This window comes from Nelusetta ayraudi, unplaced genomic scaffold, assembly GCF_046127955.1.
Source record: "Nelusetta ayraudi isolate G7.1 ecotype Tasmania unplaced genomic scaffold, CSIRO-AGI_Nayr_v1 ptg000022l, whole genome shotgun sequence".
Lineage (NCBI taxonomy): Eukaryota > Metazoa > Chordata > Actinopteri > Tetraodontiformes > Monacanthidae > Nelusetta > Nelusetta ayraudi.
The window spans coordinates 2,920,406-2,928,915 of record NW_027466072.1 but is presented as its reverse complement, the minus strand read 5'-3'; positions in this window follow the sequence as shown (position 1 = coordinate 2,928,915).

The following is an 8,510-nucleotide window of genomic DNA, read 5'->3' as shown; positions in this document are numbered from 1 at the left end:
CACACTGCAAGGTCGCAGGCTTGGAATTGAACCCGCAACCGTCTGGCTGTGAGGCGGCAGTGCTGCACCACCGTGTTGCCTGCGATGCAAACAGTCTTGGTTTTTTTGCAATTCATCGCTTGGCTTGGAGTGAAAGTATGAACAGGAAGGTTTGTGGGGGTCTCTTAGTTGTATTCTTCTGATTATTTGACATCTAACTGTGGCCTCCATCCAAAGTTTCTACCACTGTCCTCTTCAGTTCTCATCCTCCTTCATATCCAGTTACTTCCTGCTCACTGTTCTTGTCAGTTCTAATAGCTCCTGCTCCACTTATATCATCTTTTTAAACCCATTCCCCCTTCAACTTCTGCTCTTTCATCTCTTTAAAGTCCCCTTTGTCTCATCTTTCCGACTTTTGGCCCCCGCTACATCTGACATTTCAAGTCACAACCTTTTTTTTTTCGAGAATCTCAGGTTTTTTTCTTCCTTCTTCCTTCCTCCACTTCCTTCTTTCTTCCTTAATTCTTGTCGCCTCTCAGACTCAGTTTATGAAACACTGGCTCAGGATCAACCTCGGAGGGAACCGTTTAGCTCTTAATGTCTCCCTTTCAGAGCCGACACTGGTCTACTAAGCTCTTTTTCCCGCCGCTGCTGTTTCACCGCCGTGCGTCTGCTGCTGGCAAATCCCCCCGACTCTCCCCTGCACGCCGGCTCTGTGGTCGCGGCGGATGGACGGAGCCTGTAGCTCGCCGCAGCGTGGCCTCTACACCGCAACATGCCTTTGAATTATTGAACGGGCATTGTGCCGAATAAATTGCGAGGGGAAGGCGGATTAACTAGAAGGGTTCGTATGGCAGCACAGAAAAGACATGAGCCCTGCATTTTAGTGTTCTGCAGCCTCCTGTGTAATCATGAGGAGATGAAATGTGCAGAACATGGAGCTATATATTTAAAATAAAAAAATAAAAAAGAAAGAAAGGGACAAGGCAACTGGGACAAGAGGCTGTAAGCAGAGTCTTAAGAAGGAAAAGATTGTGGTGTCGTAGAAACTCAATACATCGGTATCGAGTTTTTAAAGTACACCCATGCTAATACTGAATTCATGGATGCTGCAATAGAGGCTGTTTTTATAAAAAAAAAAAATGTTTACATTTTTTCTAAAGTTGTAAAACAAATTGATTTATTTTGTGTTTATGATAATGGAGTGATGAGTTGTTGACTGCGGAACAGTCCGTGTCAGCACTCGAAAGTTATAATTAGGACAAGCTGACCATCTTGTGATCATCTCTTCGAGTCCTACATATAGTTCGAGATAATCATCCCATGAAAACAATGATGAAATAAATTAATTCATCACCATAAGAAACAGTGATGGTGATAATAAAATGATAAATTGTCATGAGAAAATGTCCACGTAACAGAACAAAATTTGAAGAATGTTCACATGGCCGTTCTCAGACTCTCTTCTTGTGTTTAGAAGCCTCAGGAAGCCTCAACTCTCTCTCGCCTCTAAAGAGTAAGTTAAATTTGATTGGGCCTGAAATAGGGATAGAAAATACTGTTATTGTCATTGTGACATGTAAGCATTGAGGTGAGGGTGGTTATTGCTGCTGGACAGAAATTGTTTTTTAATCCGTTTCTTCTTGATTTGATTTGTTTGAATGTACTCGACAGTTGCCATGTCCGCCCTCTTTCCGAACTCTTTCTACCGGCTCTTTACCACACGGCTGAATTAAACCTGCACATTATCAAGAAGCATCCAACTCTTCTTTACATTTCAAACTTTACAATTGTTATGCACTGTTGCGCGTAGCTGCAGGGCTTCTCATTCATCTACGAAAGGCAAATACAAGAGTGTACACAGGCGATACTTGGCTGCATATGGGGAACGAGCGGCTTTAATAATTTATGCTTCCACTCTATAGTTTAAGAACCCAATATCCCTCGGGATGTGTCTGCGGTCTGCACAGTGGTAAATATAATCTACGCAATAAGCGGAACTGATGCGAAGGGGGAACTGTAACCTATTGAATCAGTGTGGGGAGTGAGTGAGTGAGTGAGTGAGTGTTGGGAGGGCAAAGAATCTCCAGAAAATCAGTACCCTGCAAGCTGCTGCCAGCCCGTCATCAGCTGATGACGGGCTGGCAGCAGCAAAATGCTCGAGGGAAATATGCCTTCAGGACTCAGGTCAACTTGAATGACTGTCCTTATGTTGAGCCTTTATATACAGTAGCTTAAAGGCCACGGTCGGTTCATACATATGCTCTGTCTTGCACTGGAAATTTCCAAGTGATGCTCCCAATTGAGGCTATAAGAATAGAATAGAGCAGAAACTTTATTGACATTGTCGAGGTTGACGCCGAAATGAAGTGCAAACCATCGATGGAGTAGAAACATACTAAATAGACACTAAAAATAAGTACTAAAACAGAGTAATAAAAGCAACAACAAAAAAACAATCACCCATACGCACACACAAACACGCACTCCTTCACTCATACGCATACACTCCATCACCCCATATTTCCATTATTGCACAGATTGTTCTTGTAATTCTGTGTTGCAGAAAGAGAACGCTGGGCATCGTCACATTTCAATATTGCACAGGTGAATGGTTCAGTGGAAGTTGGCTGTATTTAACTGCATCATAGCAGTAGGAATAAAACTTAATACTAATGAATAACATACATAATACACTTATATATATTTTTTTAATTGTTTGATAGACTTTTTTAAAGGGACATCAGCCCTGGGAGTTGTTATCCATCGGCTGTATTTGGTGGCGAGATAGTGCCTCCATTGTCCCGCCCTGCTGTGACAACAACAGATGTATGGGTGAAAAAAAAAAAGAATGTGCAGGTGGCTGAAAATACAGAAAGAGCCCACACAAAACAGCCGTGTCAGCACATTTGCTCCGAGGCCCTTTTCGAATGCCAGATGTGCGGTGCCAGACGCCAGAGTGTGAGGACGCTGCTTTCCTCCAGTCAGCTGATTTTTTTTTTTTTTTTTTTTTTTTTTTTTTTTTCAGCAGCGCGCTCCAGCGGAGCGTGCCTGCAGCTCTGTTACTGTGTGTGACACAGAGGGCTACTGCATGACACAGAGCAGAGGCTGACAGCACAACACTGCGTGATTCTCTACCAGCGTACAATAAACCCAACGGTTCCAGTCGGACTGCGTTGTTGGCTTGCTGAGGACACAAAAGCCTGGTCACCATTAAAAACAAAACAACACAGATGAACAAAGACGTGATGACTAAAGGTTTTTTATATCGATGTTTCTGAGAAAAGCTGCAATGAAACAAATTGTGCTCCCATGGTCAGGCTTGAACCACTGACTGTATAAAAAGATGGACGGAGTGACGTCCCCTATTGGTTGGAAAAGGCCTGATTTGAAGCACAGTCATTGGTTTCACTGTCAGCGCCATCCTGAGTCTCCAGTTTGTTTTGAACCTGGGAGAGACCATATTTGGATGAGAATGTTAAAGTCCCATTTCATATCTTTTCTCACACTTTTTTTTTTTGAGTGGCAGAGCCGTTACAGCAGACATCTAACATTGTTTTTTATTTATTTATTTATTTATTTTTAAAAAAAGCAGGTTTGAATGAATTTTGCAAATTATGGGGCCTTTAAAGAAGAGCAAAGAACTTTACTTCTCTGACTGGCTTTCTCAAGAGCCAAGTTAAACCGAGTTAAGCCGAGAACCGTCTCCACTCACACCAACGACAAGCATTGTGCTTTTGCAAACTCACTGAACAAGCCGCATGGAAATCCAATTGGTCTGCTTGAAATGCAGACCAACGCAGTCCGGCTTTTTTTTTTTTTTTTCCTTTAACTTGTCCTACTTTTCTGAACTCCCTCCAAAACGGATATGTAAAACAAATCTAATAGCCGCGGTTCCATCTGGGGCGTGGGCTTTAACAGACTCTCGTACTGTATTACAATCAGCTCGTAAGTCACGGCTGCTTGTCAGCAATCGCCGAGTTTATCTATAGAAGAGGGAATAAATCTAATCCGCGGTCACAAGCTTCGCTTCCGCAGTAATTGAGTTACGGTGGCAGATGTGTGCACGCCTGTGCGTGGAAGTAGGCTATAGGTTGTTAGACGCAGTTGTTGATTCCGAGGGCCTCGGCGCAGACCGGGGCTGTTCTGTCACGGCTGATATTTGTGTTCAAACGGTTCGCGGGGGAAATTAGCACAAAACAATCTGCCCAGCCATCTGGAATGTTTCCGTGCGCTTATTTGTTTGTGACGCCTCACATCTGTACATGAATGCAAACATGGACAAGCAGACTGACTTTGCCTGTGATGCCTGAAGGCAAGAATCCCCCCCCCCCCCCACTCGTTTTTATTTTCACACTTCCACAAGAACACGTGTCACCTTGGTTATAATCGTTTGACACAACAGCAGCCAGAGGGAAACCGCAGAAGCAGAGAAACAAATGAAAAGAGGTTGTTGTCTTACATCGAGGCCGTCTTTGCAATCAGTTTCATTTCATTGAACCTGGACATTAACTTGCACCAGCTTAAATAATCAAAATAGTGCCGTGGAGCAAATGGGAGTTAAATTTGTGCTGCAAAAACTAGATTTTCAACATTCAAATCTCACTAAAATTGAAAGAAAAAGCTGCAACTGCTGGAATCTGCCATGCTTGTCTCGTCGTCGTGAGCGTGTTTGCATGCGTAAATTGACATTTAGCTCAAAGCACCGCAGCGCTAAAAATGTCAGGCTTCCTCCCCCCAGCATCTCTAATACCCCCCCACCCCACCCCACCCTGTCGTCATGACGGCACACTGTATTTATTTTGAGGGGGGGTGAGTGGTGGAGTTAAGACAATTAAGCAACCTGGTGTGCCTTTAACCTGATTGTTGTTTCTCACCCATTTCTAAATCTTTTTTTTTTTTTTTTTTTTTTTTTTTTTTAACAGAAACAAACATGACCAACGCAGCTCAGCCTTGCTTGTAGACCGTCTGTGTGGTGAAGGTAAGGAAATTGAATCTTTAACTAGACTGCTTATGTTTTGCCTATTAATCTGAACCCATTAGTGCACAATAACGACAATACAAGACTGGCCTTCATATTGTTGCCTCTGCTAATCAGACGCTGACGGGCAGCCAGTGAGAGTCGGTCAGAAGGCTGCTCTCTGTGGCCGAGCCGCTGTGAATAATGAGTGTGCTTGTTTCCCCGATAACCCCGGATGATCTCACACTCTCATGCTGAGATCCTTGTTAGCCGCTGGGCACCGAGCCTCTGGAAGGGTCTTTAATGGTATTCTGGTCACACCCTTTGGTTGCAGCCAAAACTCCACGTCCGCAACTGCATCTTCATCAAAGACCTTAAAGTTGGGCCGTGAACTCGGAAAGTGTGTCAGAACAAACTAGTTTGGTCTCCTGTGCAGGAGAAAACATTCCGCCTGAGAGGCTTTCTGTCTTGTTAAAAGATGACTGGGTTTCTACCGCGGGAACAAAGCCCCTTGTCTGCTTTTTTCTTTTTGGTTGGAACCGGGCCTGCGTGTTGGATTTGGATTTCATTCGAGGTTTGAGTTGTTGTACATGCATCCAGCGTCCACGCTTGTATTTGCCTGCTGCGTTTTGTTTAGCAGCATGTTTGCAACCTCGTCCCGACATGGCGAGTTGGAAAACAGAAGGAGCAGCTCAAGTCCTTCACGGACACGAGGAGCCCATATATTTTTAATTTGCTCGGTTTTACTTACTGTTTAAATGACTCCTGCAACTTTAATGAGTCACTCTCTGCCACCGACACGGCAACCATTATCCCAGCGCTACAAATTGTGTTGGCTGCGCTGGCTGCCTGCCTGATGCTTGTTGCCAGCTTTATTTCACCTAATTCCCTTTGCCTTTGCCATGTTGAAAGCCAGGATTTGAGCAACGCTGAAGCTATATAGGGGCGGCGCTGTCAGCCGGCTCGGCGCTCCCTGGTTTTATGGCCAGCGACACAGTGCAAGCAGGAAGGGCATTAAAGATGCAGGAGGGTTGAAGGAGGGCTGAGCCACAGTGGTCACTGATCAGCGGCACTTTACAGGCAAATTAAAATGAAAAATAGACGTTGTGTGTATTTGTGTCCGAGATAATGGTGCAGCCGAGGGAGTGGCAGCAGCATCTGCACCGAGTTCCAGTCCTCGTCAAGGGTCTGCAAACAAATTTCCTTTTGCAAAGAAAAATCACATAAATTTTTCATGTCTGACGTGTTCTAATTATAGGTCAACTTCACGCGTGCTTCATGCTGCCTAATAAGATTTTTTCAAAGAGGTCAGACTGTCAGGGGCAAGTTTGAGAACCATGGATGTTAACGTTTGTAAATAAACTCCTGCTACTAAATAATATTTCTTAGAAAGCCACTTGGCTCCTCACAACAAGCCTCTTCGCTACAGTGGAATGCAAAATGAAAAGCAAGTATTGAGTATTAAAACCTAAAGAAAGTTTTCCAGATGGAGACATTTTCTGGATGTGTGCAGCACTTCCTTGAAAGGCAGCACACATTCTTCTGCACTCATTCTACTATTTATCCTACGAGGTGTGCCGCAAGGCTCACGTTTAGGCCCACTTTATCTTTGACGCATATGTTGTGTAGTATAAAACACAGCTATTTTACTTTTTGGTTATGTTTATACACCTAAAAACATACAATTAAAAAAAAAAGTTTTTAAAATTTGATTTATCAATTTTTCTGGGGGACATTTCACCTATTTTCACTTTTTGTTTCCTCATCAGCTCCTTACTCCTTACAACTACACTTTGTTTTGACTTGACCTTTGCCCTGAGGCACATCTGTCTCTGATATACATTCATTCATTCATTTTCCATACGCGCTTAGTCCCGAGCTCAGGTACACGGGGGTCTGCTGGAGCCTATCCCAGCTGTCTTAGGGCGAAGGCAGGGGACACCCTGGACAAGACGCCAGTTCATCGCAGGGCCTCTCTGATATACATTTTTTTTTTTTTTTTTTTAAACGTGAGAAAGCATATGTTTATTTAAACTCTTTGCCCACCGCCTGCGACCGGCTTGCGGGGCCTCGTCACTTTAAGGCTCCTGGTCCTTTGGAGCTTTTGAAACCAGAGAAATCAAACAGAATGCAGTTACTCGAAGTTTAATGGTCCTTTTTTCTCCGTGTAGTCAGGTAGATGTTTTACCCCGAGGCGCACTTGGAATTCATTTTACACCACATACCTGCCTACACAGACTGCCTTTCCCCCACAAATCCCCTGCACTTTCTATTAACAAGCGGCAAAGCTTCAGCTGCCGTGAGCTTTGCAGTCGCTGCACGGCACCACGTGGTGCTGAAAGCCACTGAGACAGGCGAGGGCGAGCGCCACGAGTGTTTGCCAAATACGCTTGTTCACACCAGCCGTCGGCCCGGAGAGATCACAAAGTGACATCTTTCATGTTCTCCGTGGTGTCAACAAGCCCCGCCCCCTCCTACCTCCCGCTCACAACAGAGGCTGACCCCGTGCCCGAGGGCAGGACTCCCCCAGCCAACACAAGGAGGAAGTTACACTGTAATTAGCTCCCATTATTTGTTGACTATCAGCTTTATTTAGTCTCTGATAATGATAATTGAGAACGTGACTTTGCATGTGGAGAGCAAAATCTTGCACCACGTCGCCTATTATCCATTAGTCTGATTCCCTATTGAGGAGCCCCGCCGGTGCTCCTGATGTCATTACTATGCAGACAGTGTCATTCAGTCGACATGCAATATTCAGGATTGTTGGTCCTCCGTCTCTGCGGATGCCGACTCTTGACTGACTGACTGTAGGCCTGCAGCGTCTCAACCCCCCCCGGGCACCTGCTGCGACCTTGCAAATCTCTGCACGGTGACGCGGCAGCGAAGCCGAGAAATGTCACCTTGCCGTTGCTCCCGCGGACTGCGAGTGGCTCGCGGGGCCTCGTCAGGGTGATGGGAAACAAATGGGAGTCTTTCTTAAAGGTCACACCACCAGGCTCGTATGAATGCGTTCCACAAGGCCCGTGTTTATTTTACGCAGGAGGAGGAACACATTTATATTTTGTGGAGTGTGGAAATAATGATGGTATATTTCTAAAAGCATTAACACAAATGAATTTATCAGTCAGATGAACAGTGAAACAGAGTAGGTCACCACTGCCGGTGGTACAACACTGCATGAGGTGTGAGAATGTATTAGTGCTTCTTAGTGGTTGAGCAGTGCCGTATCAATATATTATTTAAAGGTCTCATATTGTGGAAAATTCACTTCACCAATGTTTTATAACAATATAGTGCTTCTAGCCTGCACGTCAGTCAACTTCATAGTCCTTCCTTCTTGGAAGGCTTACTCTACTTTTCCGAAAGTCTTTAAGAATGAATGCATCTGATTTTGGAAAGAGGAGAAATTATTTAAAAGTGCCATGCTAGGCAAAGCTCACTTTCCCAGTGATTCAATGATCTTTAACTTGCAGTGAACTCCCCTGGCATTAGTAAAATACAGTCTTTACTCTGCACACAGTTCTGGAAATCAGCACTTTGTGAAGTCACAAAGTGCACTACTACCGTG